Source organism: Dromaius novaehollandiae, chromosome 11 (genome assembly GCF_036370855.1).
Source record: "Dromaius novaehollandiae isolate bDroNov1 chromosome 11, bDroNov1.hap1, whole genome shotgun sequence".
NCBI classification, from domain to species: domain Eukaryota; kingdom Metazoa; phylum Chordata; class Aves; order Casuariiformes; family Dromaiidae; genus Dromaius; species Dromaius novaehollandiae.
In genome coordinates this window covers 27,459,855-27,477,534 of record NC_088108.1, presented here as the reverse complement: position 1 = coordinate 27,477,534, position 17,680 = coordinate 27,459,855, and positions in this window count along the sequence as shown.

Genomic DNA, 17,680 nt, shown 5'->3' with positions numbered 1-17,680 from the left:
TTTCCTGTTATTGTAGCCTAAAATGTACCATGACGTCACCTGTGGGCCTGCGAGAATCACCCAGAAGGAGGAAAAGCCAGCATTCCCAGCCTGCCCCCAGCGGGGATCCAGGGGATTCAGACCCTATAAGGCAGTGAAGCTCGGCAAGCAGCAAAGATGCAGTTTTGAAAGCTTTCTTGTTCTTGGCAACGCTGAGATTTCACAAACAGGAAAAAACTGCTTTTACTTTTCCTAAAGGGGAACCGTTTACGTCTCATGACATATCGATGCCTGGAACTGGGGTTGCTTTGGAAGCAGAGGAGAAATGTGAGAAAGGCTCTTAGACAAGCAGAGGGGACAACCCCCCCCCCCCCGCCAAAATCGTGTCAGTTCGCTGTTCCCAGACATCCACTTTTTTGTAATACCCAGTTTTATTCCTGATTCCTCTCCCAACAGGGTATCTAAGTCAAAAGCTGTGGATTATATTAAAAAGGCCAGTGGGGAATTAATCTGATCATTTTGAAAGGTGGAAATAGCCCGGGTGAAGTAGATATTGCCAGTGAAATGTTTTTCCTCCTTTCCTGTGCATTAGAACAATCTCTACTGAGATTTATCCAGAAAATGAAGAGTCAAGCTCCTCTGAGCCTCGATACGCAGTCTGTCCTGGAACTTGGCCCAACGGGTCAGGTTCGTTTCTCAGCTGCAGTTAATCACCGCGCTCAGTCTGCACCGCTGTGAGGAAGAGCAGAATCAGGCTCACAGAGATGAGTTCTCATAACTTTTCTGGGAGGGACAGTAACTGGGCTGGTCCCACACTGCGCCCTTCAGCCACAGTCTCTGTGGCCAGCCTTTCAGATAAGCCATGGTGGGATATCTGCAAAATTTGGTTTTTGCTAACGAGGGCAAGAGACTTTAGAAATATAGTACTGTATTCATAATCATTTGGATTCATACCCTCCCCTGCACATCTGCCAAATGCTTTGCAAACATCAAAAATTCTGGTGTAACTTTGTATTCTTGAAATAGAAGAAATGACTATTGTCATGTTATATGTAAGGAAACTGAGGCACAGAGATTTAAAAAAACACTACCTTATGGAATAGCATGTATTCTCTTAATGTGGGCTTAAACCAATCCCATACCTCCAAATATTATCAGAAAATTAGATCTGCCTTATCATGAAGTAGACTTTTAAAGATGTGAAGAAAGTCAACACAGAGAATGATACCAGCAAGTCTAGTAAATAAAGCATGCTTGGGATTGACTTTGAAGGGGAAACAGACTGGTTTGCAGTTTTCTAGAAAAAACAACAACTGCGTACTAACGTTGTAGTTATTACTCTAGATTGAGTTTACTGGAATACAAAAATGGATTGTCCCACATGGGCTATTTTTGGGTAGGAGAACCAAGCCATTAAATTCTTTGCCATGCTGAGCTCTTTTCAAAGCTAACAATATAAAAGATGATCATCACTGGTAAGTAGTTTGCTCTTCATCCCCAATGCTTTAGGGTGCAGTTGGCCAGTGAACCTAAGTTCACAACAGTGACAGGACCCTGCATGCACTGAAATCGGGGACTAGTTTCTGGTGGCAACATCAGGGACCTTAATACTTACAGCCTGCTTTGCTGTGACCAAGGCACCGAGAAAGCAAATTGCTCAGATACCATTGTGATAGTGGTGGGGTATTATAGCCCTGGATGGGAAGAAGTGGGCCTAATTTACTTTGATTAATCTGTATATCATCAAAGTGCTGAGGTTATTATGTGGGCGTGGAAGATGGAGCGGGGTTCTTTCTTCAAAGCACCGAGTTTGCCAAATCTAGAGTGTAGTTATTGGGTGTTTGTATTTATGAACATCTTTGTTTCTTACAGGGCTCCTTTCTTCTACCCCCCCCCCCCCCCCTTTTCCATTGCTTATTCTCATGGGACAGAGAGGGCCTGTTTTAACCAAGTCTCATGCCCAGACAAGCAGGGAAGAAGGACCAGCACACAGCTATCCAGCAGTCAGAGGAGGCAGCCTGTCTTTTAATCATAATTTGTTGGTTGTGGTATCCCAACAAAGGGCTGGGCATCAAGCAGGCACAAGACCAGGAGTACAATTTCAAAAGCTTTCACAGTCTTAGAAAACAAATAACAGATAGCACAGTCAGGTGGCTATATTATATCTTGGTCTTTAACATGGCGTGTCTGGATCCTCATCTTTTACACTCGTGGTGCTGGAGAATATCAAACAATGCACACATGCCTGTTCTGCCTCCTGAGCAGTCTTGATCAGAAATTTCAGCCTTTTCCACAAAAATTAGACAGTAGATAAACAGTGGGGATTTAAAAGCTGCCATCAGCCTTAGCATGCCCACAGAGGCCCTCTGATCAACATGAGTCTGGAAGTCTTTCTATACCTTCAAAATCCTCTCCTCTTTAAGGAAAGCAGGTAGACCAAAGATATGTGGTGGTGCAACTTGGGGATTAGGAACAGGAAAGGAGTGAAATAGATTTCCTGATGTCAAACCCAAGTAGCCAGCACTAAGATATGAGTGAGTGCCTTTGGATGTTGGCATTCGGTAGCTTTATGCCCTGGGAGCTGTGTGTAAAAGGTTCTGAGCTGTCAGTTACACCACATCATCCCTACTGGTCACGGATTACAGATTACCGAGGGACACTAACTGACAAGGCTCGTCAGCTGCCTCATCGTTCAGCGTCACTGCTCGGCTTGATGCTGGTGTCAGGTTCACTCGTGGGATGACATTTCCAGCCACACTTTGATGGTTTCAACCTCAATCTAGCTAAAGAGCTGTGATGCAGTCAGGAAAGGCCTCCGGCTCATCTCTGCTGTCATCCAGCCTGTGTTCCTTTGCACTGTGAGAACTTATAATCGGTATAAGCTAAGCGAATGGGCCAAAATTACTTGAGGTTATTAGATCTGCCTCATGTGATATTAAAACTGATGAAGAATGAATTTGATGACATCATTTCAGCCTGCTAGGAGAAAATACTAGTTTCCAGGCAACGCTGCTGCAGAGAAACCTTCAGATATACCTCCTCTGCAACGTCATCAGTATTCCCTCACTGATTTATTTCCTAGTTTCTGACATGCTGAACTCGTTGAAGCCATTACTTGTTTTTCCTGGGATTTTCTCTGAGTCATATGAAAATACCTGTCCTGCCAGCTGGCAGAGGAGACAGCAGCCGGGCTGAGCAGCTGACGATAGTTGGATGATTGCACAGGTTACGCGCGTGTGAGTAGATGCTGAGTTTCAGGTGGTGTGGATGTTCATCTAAGATACTGTGTTGTGGTTATCTAGGATGTTGTTCCTTGTTGGTGGAGGAGAAAATTCAGGTCATGTGCTGACTCTCTTTTATTTCACTCCCCCGGCACAGGAATGATTTGCCTGTATGAAGTAGCTTTTCATTTTATGTTTACTCACCATGGACTGCTTCAGTTCTCTGCAGAGCAGGTATGTCACAAGATTTTTGACATAACTAGCCTTTGATACTAAATATTTCCCATTTTGGCTTTATGGCATTTCATTAGCCATACCATCTTTCCTGGGTATGATAGAGATAAAAATGACACAGCACTGTGATGCAGGATCACGGTGATGTTATGGGAATATTTTATCCCTTATGACAAATATGAAGTGGTGTAGAGAGCAGATTAGTAATGGTGACAGTAATGATAGCAGTTCAGCCTATGATACTCAGGTTGGGAGAGCAGCAAAGTGTGCTTGATTCCCACTGATCTGTACAGGATTATATCTGCTTGTACCCTGGGGTGAATCATCCTGGATAGTTTGACCCCATTTATCCTGGACAGCTAGGTAAAAACAAAGTAGAAAAGAATCTAGAAGAACAGTGGTTTACTAGTACAGTAGATCCAGGTTTAAAACACCAAGTATCAGACCAGAAACACCTTTTTTTTTTTTTTTACTGTCAGTGACCCAGTAATGTGTGGATCCAGTATTAGTGGTCCTAGAAATACAACCTGTGTGAAAGGAAATCCTCTGAACAGAAATACTTTATCTGCATTTTGTTGCTCTACTTCCTCTAAATATTGTAAAATGGAAACTGCAGGAAAATGCAACTGGCACTTTACATATATAGCTGGCCAAGGCTGCTAGGGTTGAACTTCTCCAGACAACATCATTAATGCTGGTTTGACCTGATTAAAGGTAGCAAAAGGGAACTACAAAACTTCCCAAGCTGTTTCATCATCTATCTGCTAACTAACAGTCTGCTAGGCTGGGCTTGTAGGTCTGTGGTTTTCACACTTACTTACAGGAATCAGGAAACATTCTTCGTCTTTTGTTCTTAGTGTCCAAAAAGGTGAATGCCATTGAATGGTATCAGAGACACGGGAAAAAAAAGAGGAGAGTCCCTTGTTGCCTGTGTAAGAAGAGAGCCTTTGGACTCTTTCTGGGTGGGTGACCCTACACATCAGCAGCTTTGAGTAAGCATGTTCATACAAATCTGGCCACCTGAGCCCCATGCACTCTGCATCTGGGTATGTGAATGCAGGTGGACGGCCAACGCCCAGCAGAAATCTGACCTCAGATCAGTGTGCAAATAACAATGACCAAGGCCCTTTTGAGTAGAAACTGGAAAAATACTTAGGTAATTGGAGCATAAATTTTGTTTTCAGCTATGGCCTTTTAAGTGCCCTGAAATCAGTGGGCAAGATTTCCACAACAAGTGAACAGATATAAAATCAGTGTCAGTGCCCCAGAAATGGATCTGATGAATTAATGAGAGAAACCCAGGGAAGGTGTTTGCTTTTGAAGCTTTGTAGTTCATTCATTTATTTGTCTTTTGGCCTGCTGCAGAGCCCTGGAGCAGGGGCTGATTGCTGGACTATTGAAGCAAGTTAATGCCTATGGGTTTGGGGCTGGGAGGGAGATGTCTGCTACATTTTCATCTTGACAAGCCAGGATATGCTATGGATCATGCGGTGCAGGAATCTCTGAGCACTCCCTCCAACATATACAATTTCAATTAATTCAAAATCATCTGCATCTTCAGGGAAAGCAGGAAAAAGCCAGGGGAAGCAAGAGTTTCCTGTGGTAGTGTGCAGCGGCTGAAGCAGCTTGCTAACTTAATTGTTTGTTTGAAGCACACGTCAGCAGCCTGCACATGTCTTCAAGTTAATGTTTATGTCTGCATTTGGGGAGGAATGGACCAGGCTTTCCAAGGCTGAGGTCATCTGTGGGAGAGCAGCTGCTCAGCACCCCAGAAAAGTAGATGGGCCACAGTTTTTGACAAGCTGTGTATATGTAAGGAAGAGGATCTTCTGGCCAGTAATAAAAGGTCCCAAAGATCAAGCTCAATGCCTCCAGACAGGGAATGGAGCTTGTGCATGAGGAACATTGCATCATTTTGACATTTCCTTGTCCTGTTGCACATACTGATTCTAGCCATCACACTTAGGCAGACCGAGCATCACCTGCTTAGAAATGTGCAGTTAAAGTAACACAATGCCATTGCCAATCCTGTTCTGAAATACAGAGTTACTGGCATTTGTCAGACAACTCCCAGTGATCAGTATCTTCCTCTGGTCGCCTTGTGGCTTTGATTCGTTCATAGAAACAGGGCTTTTTATTCCCTATATGTTTACCAAGAGTAGCAGTGCAGGGGCAAAGGAGATGGATCAGCCTCCTGCATCCAGGAGCTTGGGCAGAGACCTGGGGCATAAAACCTCTTCCTGTGGTCGCTGCAAATACCCAGAAGGTTTTTTTTTTTAACACTTTCCCACCACAAGATCACCCATGCTTAGTGGATTCCCCAGGAACCAAAAGTTTGACTTATAAGATATAAACTACTTGTGAAGGAGGAAATGTAGTAGCTGTTCCCTGTCAGCAGGAAGAAGCCCTGTAAAACCCCCAGTGTCCTTGTAATAACAAATGAACCCTGGGCAGCTGAGCAATGCCGTCACCTTTCTTCACCCTCCCTCAGAGCACAATGTAACTGTTAATTAAGCCTGTCAGCATCCCAGGAACTCAACATTAGCTGGGGAAACTGAGGCGAGGCAGAATGACTTGCAGTGATTCCTTTGGAGATTAATGAACCACTCTTTCAAAGCAATCCAAAGTTCCAGAAAGAAGGCATCAAACCAGGGTTGTGTTTATGAAATACAATGAGATACAGCGATGTCCTTTCACCGTTTTTGTATGTTGCGGTGAGGAAAGTTTATATTTTCTTCCAAGAAAGTTCCCGTTGTCTAGGCAGGCTATGCAAGTGGTGTCTGACCCTGTGTCGGTTACTGGAGGAGTGACTCCACATACATGTCAATGTTGCTGAAACAAAATCTTTACTCTATTGACATTGTTAGTAACAACACGTGAGGACATGATGACCACGGCTAAGGATGGGTTTGTTCCCTCTCTTCACTCCTTTCTGCTCCACTCTGCTCCTCTCCCCCTTCTACAAATGCATCAAATAATAGAAACAAGTATGGACTTTCAAGAAGTCACCTAGTACATTTTTCTGCCTTTTAGGCAAAGTATTCTACTTCACTCTTTCTGACAGTGCTCTGACCATACTGTAGGCGATGAAATGCTAAGGTCAGCCAGTGCACGAGGGCTTCCCTTGGGGCTCTATGGCAAAGCGAGTTCAGTTTCGAGTGTTGTGCTCTACTGTCTTTGGCGGCAGCACCAGTGTCTCCATGCCAAGTCCGGGACAGGGACATGCCCGGTTGTATGTGTGTGACTGAAAAGCTCTTTGCAGCAAATTGGCCATGTTCAGTTTGCAGGGGCCTTACCTGTGAATGCACTTCCCTCCTCTCCCCACGTGCAGCTTTCCTTATTAAACAGGACAGCTGGTGTGCTTGGATGTGCACCAACACTTAGACCCTGTGTGTGCGTGTGACTGTGTCTAGGGCCAAACATGGAGCACTCTCGCACCTCCTCACTGATCATCTTTGCTTCGCCTGTAGAAGGGACCTTCTCACTCTGCTCCACTCTTCTTCACTTGTACTAAAAATAGTCAAACCCAAATTCCTTTATGGATAACCTTCTCTCGTCCTCAGAGCTTGCTGCAAGATGAAGATTCTATACAGAACCGTCCATCCTTTTTGCTTAATGATTATCTCAAGCTGCCCAGGAGCCTTTCCCTGAGAGGGACTTTGGTATCTTTATGGCTGTGTGGTTTCTAAGAGAGAATTACCCAGAGAGCTTTTGTGTTTTCCAAGCACTGTGCAAAGATCAGCAAGCTAATCCTCTCTACCCTGGGACTGCTGAGGATGGAGGTTTCTGGAGGGGAAAGGGTGGGAGGCTCCTGGTCTTGGGGATCTTCTCAAAATATGAGTTTGGGTTTGAAAAACAAGTTTCGACACTGGGAGTTTTTTTCTTGTCACTTTAACCCAGTGGATTTTTTTCTTAAAAACAAACAAACAACCCCCCCAAACCCATAAATGAGTTGAGTGAGACAAAAAGAAAAAGTAAGACAAAGGGGGGGAAAAAAAGTTATAGCTATGCTTTAAAAGTGGAAGTGTGTGCTCCCAATGAGGAAGGATAAAATCTGTGAGAAAACAGGCACTTGGGACGGAGGAAATTGGGACTGAGTGTCTCCTTGTCTGTGTGTGTGGCTGAATGGCAGCCGCCTCTGGGACAGAGAACAGCTGGAGCTGCAAAGAAAACAGGATCTATCCATCCGTCTGCCCGTCCATCCGTCCATTATTCTTTTTTATAATCTACTGACTCTCCTGGAACAAATGCCTTAAATGCCTTACTTCTCTGCATTTTAGGATCTGAGATGCCATGGTAGGAGAAGGGGGATGTTTAGTAAAGACCTAGGAAAAATAAATGTTGTCATCTGTCATGGCTCAGGCTAGTGAGGGGCCATGTGGTGCAGGATCGTGTTTAGCTGTGGGGAGAAGGGCTGGGTGCAGAGTGTGTGGGGAGGAAGGGGTGCCGATGGGGCATGTCCCTCGGTCACAAAATCCAACTGCAAAGCACACCGTGTAGTGCTGACGAGGCGGGAGGGAGTTCCCTTCCCTTGGGCGTGAATCAGCGTGGAGGGAGAGGTAGCATTCCCACATCAGGCTCCAGCTCTAGGCATCTCCTGCACAATAATGTGGGTGTGTTTTGTTTTTTTTATATTTTTTTTGGTTTTTTGGGGTTTTTCTTTGCATTTACTCACTGTCCTGGCCCAGAAACAACTGCAGTACCTACATGGACAACATTGTCATGGGTCAGGGTTTGGCGTTCATCTGGAAAAAACCTGCAATCTGAGCAGGAGCCGACAGTAAAGTCTTCAGTATACAATGTTCCTGTATTGGAATAAAAATGGCTGGCAACTCCCTGGATATTTTTAATGCTTCCAAAAATAGATCCAAGTCTCAGAAAATGAATGGAGCCAAGACTAGATGGAAAGAACTAGTAAAGTGTGATTCGTCTGAAACAGTGCTGAAATCATCTTCCACATTATATGCCGCTACCTGGAAACATGGGCTGGTTTTCTTTCCCCTCCTTACAGCTGTCTGAGCCCTATGTTGTAATGCATTCCTTTGCTTGACAAAGTCTCAGTATAGCGGTGAAAAGTGATTTAACATCAGTGGAGACTGAGCACTCCTCCCCGCTACGCTCCTGCTCGGAGGCAGCTGGAGCCCTGCGGTGGATGAGGCAGGTTGGAGCAGAAGCAGCTGATTCAAACCACAGGTCAGGCAGAGATGGGGATCGGGAGCAGGGACTGCGTGAAGGATAAGACCACTGGGGATAGGCACACATGTGCAGGGAGTTCAACCTCCATCACTGAGGCTTGAGCCCATGGATGAGCTGGTGACGTTGCAGAGGGGAGAAGGAGAATTTAGGAGACAACTTCGGAACTGCAGTCAGTGCTCCAGTGGGCTAGCCTGGTCCCCAGGGATGGCTCAGCTGTCCGGATGCTGAACACGCTCTTCTGGCTGTATTTGAAACTGTCCGTGGAGGTTACTACCCCCACAGAGCTGCCAGTAAAACTGCACGTCTCCTTGCTCCCTAGGTTAGTTCTGCCACAGTGATCCAGGTTAAAACCACTCCTGCTCAAAATGTTTGAACGGGTCCAATAGATGCATAAGCAAGCCTGAATCGTTTTGGCAGATAAGTCTGTATACATGAGCAAACCATGTGGTGTGATAAGATGAGATCTGGGGAACAAAGCAACCGGTGCTGAATATTTGACATCCACACCGAATGTGTTTCAGAGGGAGCTTGTTCTGAACGTGCTCTGGTCTGGTCCTACAGACTGAATACTTGCTGACGGCTGGAGCACATTAGGTGCACGGCTGGAGCACATCTTCTGGTTTGCTTTCATCCTAAAAGGAATTCAGTTCGGCAGCTCTGAGTCTGTGCCATGATGGGAAACAAAGTGCAGCGAAGAGGAAATGCACTTGAAAAATACTTGTGGTATGAACTAAAAGGCTAACGTAGATGCAGCCTACTTGCACAGTTTTGGGGGCTGAGGAGCTGCTAATTTCCAGGAGAGTCGGAGGTGGTGGTGATGGGGGCGGGAGGTGAAAACTTCTTACCCCAGCTACGGCCTGAAAACCGTGTTGCCCTGCAGCTGAACGCGCTGCAGCCCAGACCACCAGCCACGTCGGCGGCAGGGCTCCTGGGGTGGCACATGGCCAGAGCGGCGGCGGCTGCCACCACGCAGGCAAATTCCTCTTGCGACGGAGGACTCCGGAGGAATAATTCTGTTCCCTCTCCCACAGCGGCCCCTTTACTTCGCTTAAAAATGCGAAGGGGAGATGGGTTTATGCTGGGAATGCTGAAGGGCTGGGACAGTTGTGTGGGTCTCCCTGTCGATGTGAGAAGGAGCAAGCAGCGTCCTGGAGACATGAGGTTTAGCTCGTAAAAAGGGGTCACGGAGCAGACTGCGGGTATAAGACGTGCTGCTGTCCCAGGGCACCAACTGCTCTGAACCCAAAGGCAACAAGCGGCGGGGAGAACTGTTCAGGAGTCCAAGGGCTGTTCTGTACTGAGAGTTTAACATAGTCCCAGACTTCAGCAAGCTGCAATTTTGGGCTGAAAGCTGGTGCCAATAACGGCAACGGCTTATTTAATGGTATGTTAAAACTGTTGTTCTGGGTGCAGCAGACTCCTCCTCTGCCGTCTGCTCTCTCACCGGCGGTCTCGCCCATGCGCGCACGTGCTTGCACAGCGTGGGGACCGTGTCCCGCTCCCCTTGGGGCTAGCGGTGAGCTCAGGCAGGAGCAATGCCAGAGTCTGCTCCTCTCTCGCTCTGATTTCATTTTGAATCCCTCAGTTAAGCCAAGAAGTTTTCAGGCCAACAAGTTGCATCACCCGCTTTCCTATGGTGAGCAGGATACACAAGCGGCTGTGCTGTAATGCTGGGACATTCAGCTCCTACCCTGGAGCGGTACGGCTCTATTGCCTCTGTGTAGAGGGAATGGGTCAGATACACGGCTGATTCTCCAGCTGTGCTTGACAGCTGTGCAGCATGGTCACAGAGACACTTTCCAAACGTGGGGGCACATCTTAGACCCATTGCTGTGCATGAGGATACAAAGCATCAGGATGTGGAGAGTGAGACTGCTGTGGCCAGCTCCTACTGAAGGCAAATTTGCAGTTGCTGGGATTTGGATCAGATTCTTGTGCAGCATGTCCCCTCTTCATGTATCATAGAGCTTGGGCGCGAAAAACAGCTGTTGTCCTCGTCCTGCTGCTCGCCTCTCCGGTCCTTGCTGTTAGCAATGCTCTGAAGTGCTTGAGCTATAAAACCTCAAGGGACGTCAAAAATAAACCCTTTGCACTAACAGCTTCAAAAAACATCCAGGAAACAATTATTTTAAATTAAGAACATTGACATTATATATAAACATTTATTTCTAAGTAGTTAGCATAAAGTATAAAATCTGCACTGTTGCCTGAAAACTGAAGGTGACAACTTGGTCAGCCCCTTCTAAGACAGCCAATGTTGTTATATCAGTCTTATAGCTGGGCTAATGAAAAAGAACAAAATCGTCCAATCAGCCATTGGCACATCTCCTCGGTCATATGAGAGCTATTTTCTAGTCGCTGTCCCTAATCTATGGAACAGTGCTTTAACAGCCTAACTTTTCTTGGGCTGGTGGCTGTGAATTTTCAGTGCCTCAGGCCCCAGCTTCTTTATTCGCTCAGGGAGAGACAAACTGATCAGGTATGGTTATATATATTTAAAAAAAAAAAAAAAAAAAAAAGAAGAAGAAGAAGAAGGAGGAGGTTGTGGTGTTTGAACAGCGTGGCAGTTCCTGTGTTGGTGGCAGGCTCAGGGCTTCTGAAGAAATGAGGTTTGTTACTGCTGTCCCTGAAGAGCTCTCATTTTCCTGTTTGCTTCTTTCTACTCCCATACAACAGGCTCTTCGTTTCCTCTTGCACCCATCCTTCTCGTCTTTGCTTTCTACAGCAGCACAGAACAGTTTGCTCATGAGAGAGTCTCCGCCATATGTTCTTTGAAGATGTTTTCATGGGTTCTGCTACAATGCCCAGGGAAATTTTTAAGGAGGTTTAGGAGAATACCAGAATCCAGAAGTTTATTTCATTGGAAAAAATAGAGGGATGGGAATGAATAGCTTATATATTTCCTCTTTCATAGTATGTTTTTGGAATAGTCATCAACTCCAAGGCAAAGTCCATTTTGCTGCCATCTCAACAGAATTGCTTTGCTATCTACTTGATCAATAGCAGTCTCTGTGCTTCAAGATCAATTATAAATAACTGTTAATAATCAGTTTGATGCCAAGAGCGAGAGACAGTGAAAGTGGGACTCTGAACTATGCTGAGCCAATAGATCTTTCTGTGCTTGCACCAGCATCAAGTATGGCTTGTGCACCCCTGGGCACTCGTGTTCGAGGAACACTTGTGTGAGGAAGATGCTTGGTGATTTGCTCATCTCTGTGTATCGAGTTCCTGGCTGGTGTTAAAACTAGATCCATTTTAATCTTATAAATGACTCTATATAGCTAAGCGTATGCGTGTGTGTCTTTGTGAGTGTGTGTATGTAGGTCTGCGAAGAGAGGATGGGCAAGAGGAGGAGTTTACAAAAGTCAAAGAGAAATGGGAGATATTTGTCTTTCTGTGGGTTTCTCTAAGCCTAAGTTTGCAGCTCTTGCAACCCACATAAATGACAAGTCATTGTTTCACCCATCACTAAAAGGGAAATGAATTCAGGACTTCCTCAAGCCCTTGAAAAAGTTAAGAAATGGATAACCACTTGGTGGTGAAGATCCAGTCCTGATGTGAAGGCAAACAGACTCCTGCTGTGAGGTCTGCGGGCTGCAAACACAGCAGCCCAAGAAGACGTTTCGAATGATCACCCAGAAGTAAGTCCTGCACAATGAAGAACTGGAAGGGGGCAGGATTTGCATGAGGAGGAAGAAAAACTTCAGTAAATAGGGCCTCTTTGAGATCCCTCCCCTGATGGTGACAAATCTGAAGTTAAACTGACTCTTTTTTGAGAAGTGTCATTATAGATCAGCAGACTGGTGGGGCAAACGGTACACAAATATCTGTGACAGCTACTGTGGGCAGATGTACAAAGATCATTGACGTTTTGTCACAGAAGTTGTTGTGCCTAGAGAAGGATCGGCAAAGCGTTTCCTGCGGGTGACCTTGCACCGGGTGAGCCTGTCTCATCCTGGTGAACCAACCTGCTGTCCGTCTCTGGCCACGCTCAGCAAGCCGCTTCCTCTGAGCCAGGCCTGGCAAACTACTGGCGCTAGCGCCAACAGTTCTGGTATTTCTAATAAAACTGGCACCAGTTGCCAAAATAATTTGCTGTCAATGCATTATCCTTACTGGGTCAAACTCATCTGTGATCTAATTCTGTTGATTCCACTGGAGGTGCGGGATAAAGGATTAGTACACTTCGCTAGACCTCCTTCCTCCCTAACGACAGATCTCTTGCTTTATCACCCCATGAATTAAAACCAGAGAGCCCTGCCTGCATCCACCAAATTTCCCGTGAACAACTGAAACCTTCGTGGGCGACCAGTGACAACCACGCGCCCTGCCCGGGGTGCCGCGGGGGCACCGGCCGCCTCCGCTCTCTGCTGCCGGGACCAGGCTCTGTCTGCAGCTGCAGGCTGCCGCTGCGATGCCGCAGCGCGGATGCTGGTGATTCACATGCCCTTGGGAGCGGTTTCGCTTCAAACAGCCAAACCATCCTGATGGTGCACAGCCCTCTCAGGACGGGCTTCTCCCTGGTTCCTCTTTCGTAACGCTCAGTTTGGTCCTTCCGTGGCCCTTTTTCTCCATCTCAGGCTCATTCTGTACACAGCTACTCCTCTGATTATCACATTTTAAAGCCTTCAGAAATCCCCAGTGTAAATAAATGTGTTCTTATCCAGCACTTACCAGCATGAGAGGCATCTGGTACTCAGCCTTAGCGGTTGGACCGGGCACCCGCAGTCTCCGGGAGGCGCAGATGGAAGCGCCTGGTGCCTTCACTGCAATCCCTGAGTTCCCGTTCTCTCAGTCAGAAAGGCAGCGGCCCTGCATGGGCACTGCGCTAGCTCCATCATCTTGGCCCAACACCACGCATCTGCGAGACAGGGAGGAGAAAACTCCAAAGAGCCTGTTTCTCTGGGGCACTGCAGCTGTGAGGGCCGTTGCTGAAGACTCCGTATTGCCCCACTTTCTACAGCAAAGCCCGTCAGTGTTGCGCGTAAACCCTTGCTGGTCTGAGTCCTATTGAATAAAAGATTTGCTAAGATTTTTATGCCTACAAAGCTTTGGATTGTCCTGTTCAGAAAATGAGGTGGAAGAAGAGTGACAGAGAACTATTAGATTTTGGAGCTTTAATTGTTTTTCTGGCCATGGTTTGCTTACGGTGAGGCTTTGCTGGTCTGGACAGCTCTGGTGGGCGTCCCAGGGGCTTTTGTGGACAACCCCAGGGCTGTGCGTAGTGCAGTATTTTACCTCTAGCTCCCTGCTCCCAGCGTGCTGCTTGTTGATGCTGCCTTCTGTAAACGCTGAATGGCCTCTGAGAGGTACACGCGAGTAAGCGCATTTCCTTTCGGATACATGTCACACCATCAAACCTATCACAACAAATATCATTGAAACTACTTTTTAGATCTCTTTCCTAAAACTGAGAGCCCTAACTTGATTCCGGCCCCTCACTCAGAGGACTTATCTCTGTCGGTTAGTTTGAGATGGAACAGACCTGGGAGACTTCTCCGCAGCTCTGTGCAGTATCAGTTTCCAAAGCTCACACTGTTCTAACCCTGCATAGACTTTGGGGCATGTTCTTCATTCATACCTTTCACCCAAACTAGCAAAATATGTTTCTATTCACTGTTTTGTCCTTGCTAGTTATTTTATCTGTTATTTAGGCTGTAAAAGTTCGGAGTCAGGTCCCCGGGTATCCGTTAGATTTCCTTTCTCTTTCCCTATTGTAAGCAGCGCAAAGCGTAGAAAGCAAGCAACGTACGAGCATTTGCTCCCCTATGGTACATGGAAAGAAAATCTGGAGAAGAGGCCATTCTGGCAGATGTATGGTTCTTAATCTTTTCTCAGTGCTCATTGCACGCCTCGCACGCCCTCTCGCCTTTGAAGGACTCCTCACAGCGTGTCCCCAGACCCTCACGGGAGGCGAGTGGCAGCGGCCGTGCAGCGTGTCTGCCGGGTCGCTGTCCCCAGGCCTCCTTGGCAGAGGGGGACCTCTGTGTGGGAAGGGACCGGGAACCGGGGCTTTACAGAGCATCTGGCAGGCTCAAATCCCCAGGATGAGCCAAAATGATTTCCAGACAGCCCCAGCTGTTCCTGCCCTGGGGAATGGCCTGGGCAGGAGCTGGGACCGTACACCGTAATGAGCTCCATTCTCTGGGAGGGAAGGGGGGATCTGACAGCTGGGGCCACATACCCGATGGCCCCATCAGCTTCTGCCCCGTCCCAGCAGCTGGGTGGGCACAGAAGGATCCTCAGCCTTTTGACACCCCGCATCCCTAAGGGTGGTGTGCTCGCCCCTTTCCCCCCCTCATCCCCCCAGTTTGTGAATCACTGCAAAAGATTACTCTGATTCTCAATGCATAAAGGTTTCAAAGAGGCAAGGTGTTTAGAAAGAGCGATTGGATTTGAGGGTGGGGAATGTGCTTTTTACTTCTAAAAAAATCCAGCACCCTAAAATGATCCAAGATCTTTGTCAAAGGCATCTCGCCAGGAACTGTAGGCATTAATGTCTGAAGAGGAGAAGGAAGCTGTCTGAGCAGGAGAAAAAAGCTGACCTGCTGTTCTGCGAGCAGCTCATGGCCAGGCTGGGTAATTTTCAAGAGAGAACAGTCTAGGACTACTGTGTGAGAACGGGCAGCTCTCACATGGCAACAGCAGTTCTGTTTCGTGTGCGCCTTTGCTTGTGAGGATCAAAGCTCAATTTCTGCCAGCCTTCTAAAGCAGGCCTTCTAGTGTGGGACACCTTTACTTTGGTTTTCTGGGGTTTTTTTTGCATTTGTTTGCTTGTTTGTTTTTTTGTCACACTGTAGATGGAATAATTAAGTTCTCTATCTTCTGTTGAAGCTGTGGGCAGGGCAGCTCAAATTATCCAATATTAGTCCAAAAAAACCTGTATGCTGGAGAAGTGGTCCCTTTTTTAGTACTTATGTTAAATAAGTCTATTATTTCAGACCAGATCATTTACCTACTTTTTCTGCTTAGAAGAGAGTCCTATAGAAGGCTTGATCTAAACAAAACTAAGCCAATAAATCCCCAGTGAAATACCAGACCTCCTCCCAGGAGAATGCTTAATGTCATCCTGGTCTAATCTAATTCTGAAATACTTTAATATTATTTAGGCCCTGAGCAAGCTGGAAATAACAGCATTTTTAGAGGTCCTGGGCAATGTTACTCGACCTGCTCATCCTCCTCCATCCAGGGAGGAGCTGTAGTAAGCGGGCAGTTTTACTCCTTTAAGTCTCATCCTGTAGCTGGGGAGGCGAGGTGACCCTTGCCCGGGCTCTCGAGGAATCCATCCCTGCGCTTGTCCTCACGCGGGGCCGGGCGGGGAGGGCTCTGCGAGCGGGCTGCTTACGCGCAACCCCTCCTCGGCCGCTGGCAAAGGGGAGAGGTCTGCGGGGGGGGATCGTGGTGCAGCACAGCCACCGCAGGAATTCGTGATGATACTGTAGCTGGAGCACCCCGAGATAAGACGTGGTGTGATAGCCCAAGAGGAGGACGTTTCAGACGTCTCGTTCTCCCCCTTGACGGGGAAGGGGAAGAGGAAAGGAAGAAGCAGGAGAGGAAGTAAAGCATGGAGACCCATGTGCCCGTGGCAGGGAACTCTCGTCTTTCGAAGTGGCATGAATGGTATTTTGTTTGGTATTGCTGTGAGCAGTGGAGAAGAAGGACAGGAGAAGTGGTTGGGACAAGAGAGAAGTGTCTATCATGCCGTAACCTTTGCTTTGCCTTGCCCCTTTGGAGTGCGGCCTCTCTGACGTACGGTTTGTGACCTTTCTGTGCGGACAGCCAACGCCTGGCACACTGCGGATGGAAACGCGATTGCTTTGGATCGGCTTGTCTCGTTGCAACGGGACTTCCTCTGCGTCGCGGCTCCTGTCCTCAGCGCTGTGAGCAAAAAGGCAGTTCCCTGCATGCTGCATGGCGGCTCCTTGAACAGACAATACATTTCCTCGTGGAAACAGCTGGACTTCAGTTTCATCATTTTTGTGAAAGAGATGGTTAAACCCTCCAAAAAGTTACCTCAGTATCATGAAGGAACTTGGGAATACAATGTCAGGGAACTGAACCCTCCCCTCACGTATGCCCTTATTAGCATTGCAATTAAGAAGTACCCACAGAGCTGCCTGAATTCAGCGGAAACCCCGACACTTAACATTCCAGGGTCCAAACCTGGCACAGTGGGTGCCCACTATCGTGTGTTAAAGTCATGAGCAAGTACCTTTATCGTTCTGGATCTCTTCTGTCCTTATAAACTTCCGTAAGAAACAGGGGGAACCCTTCCATGGAGCAGTTTTGCTTGGCCCAGTCCAAGAAAGACTCAGTTTAAACATGAAACAGAAAGGGATGAAAACTGTGTAAAATACGCCCTTAGGAAGCCTGTGACCTTATGTTTAGACAAGTCACACCAATTTGCATCAATTCAATTAAACCAGTGTCATTTTTCCTGCGTAGACACAGCACAGGGATTCCAGTTTAGGTGAAACCTGCGGATTCAGATAGAGCAAACACAACAGCTTGTGGACCCTGCTCCCACCTCGTTCCAGGTGGACACAGCGGTACAATTTTATTGCTCTCAGTAGTATTACTCCCAGTTTACTCTGGGGTGAAGCAAGGCCCTGTCTCTTACAGACTACATTTTTTTTAATAGGGTGAGAACTATTCTGGATTTTCTCTTTCTCACATAATGCTGCATGGTGAGGAAACATCACCCTGCAAAGCAAATCAACACATTTTATAAGTCTCTAATTTAAAATTTATTTGTGTTATATTACATAGGCTTTTACAGCAATATTATTCCTTGGGGTAAAAAAAAAGAAACTTCCTTTCTGCAGACTGTGAAGATTTAATCATGGGTATTTACAAGGCATCTTGAGATCCTCTGAATAAAGTGCAATTTTTAAAGAGGGACAAAGTATTATTATGAATCTGATGTCAGTTCCCAACATGCCTCAATTTAACATTAATCCCAGCAGAATCCGCTAATCAAATTAAAGAAAACAGTTTACTCAGCAGGAATCTGTGCTGAACTGCCTAGTGGATCTTGGCTTGCCCCTTTT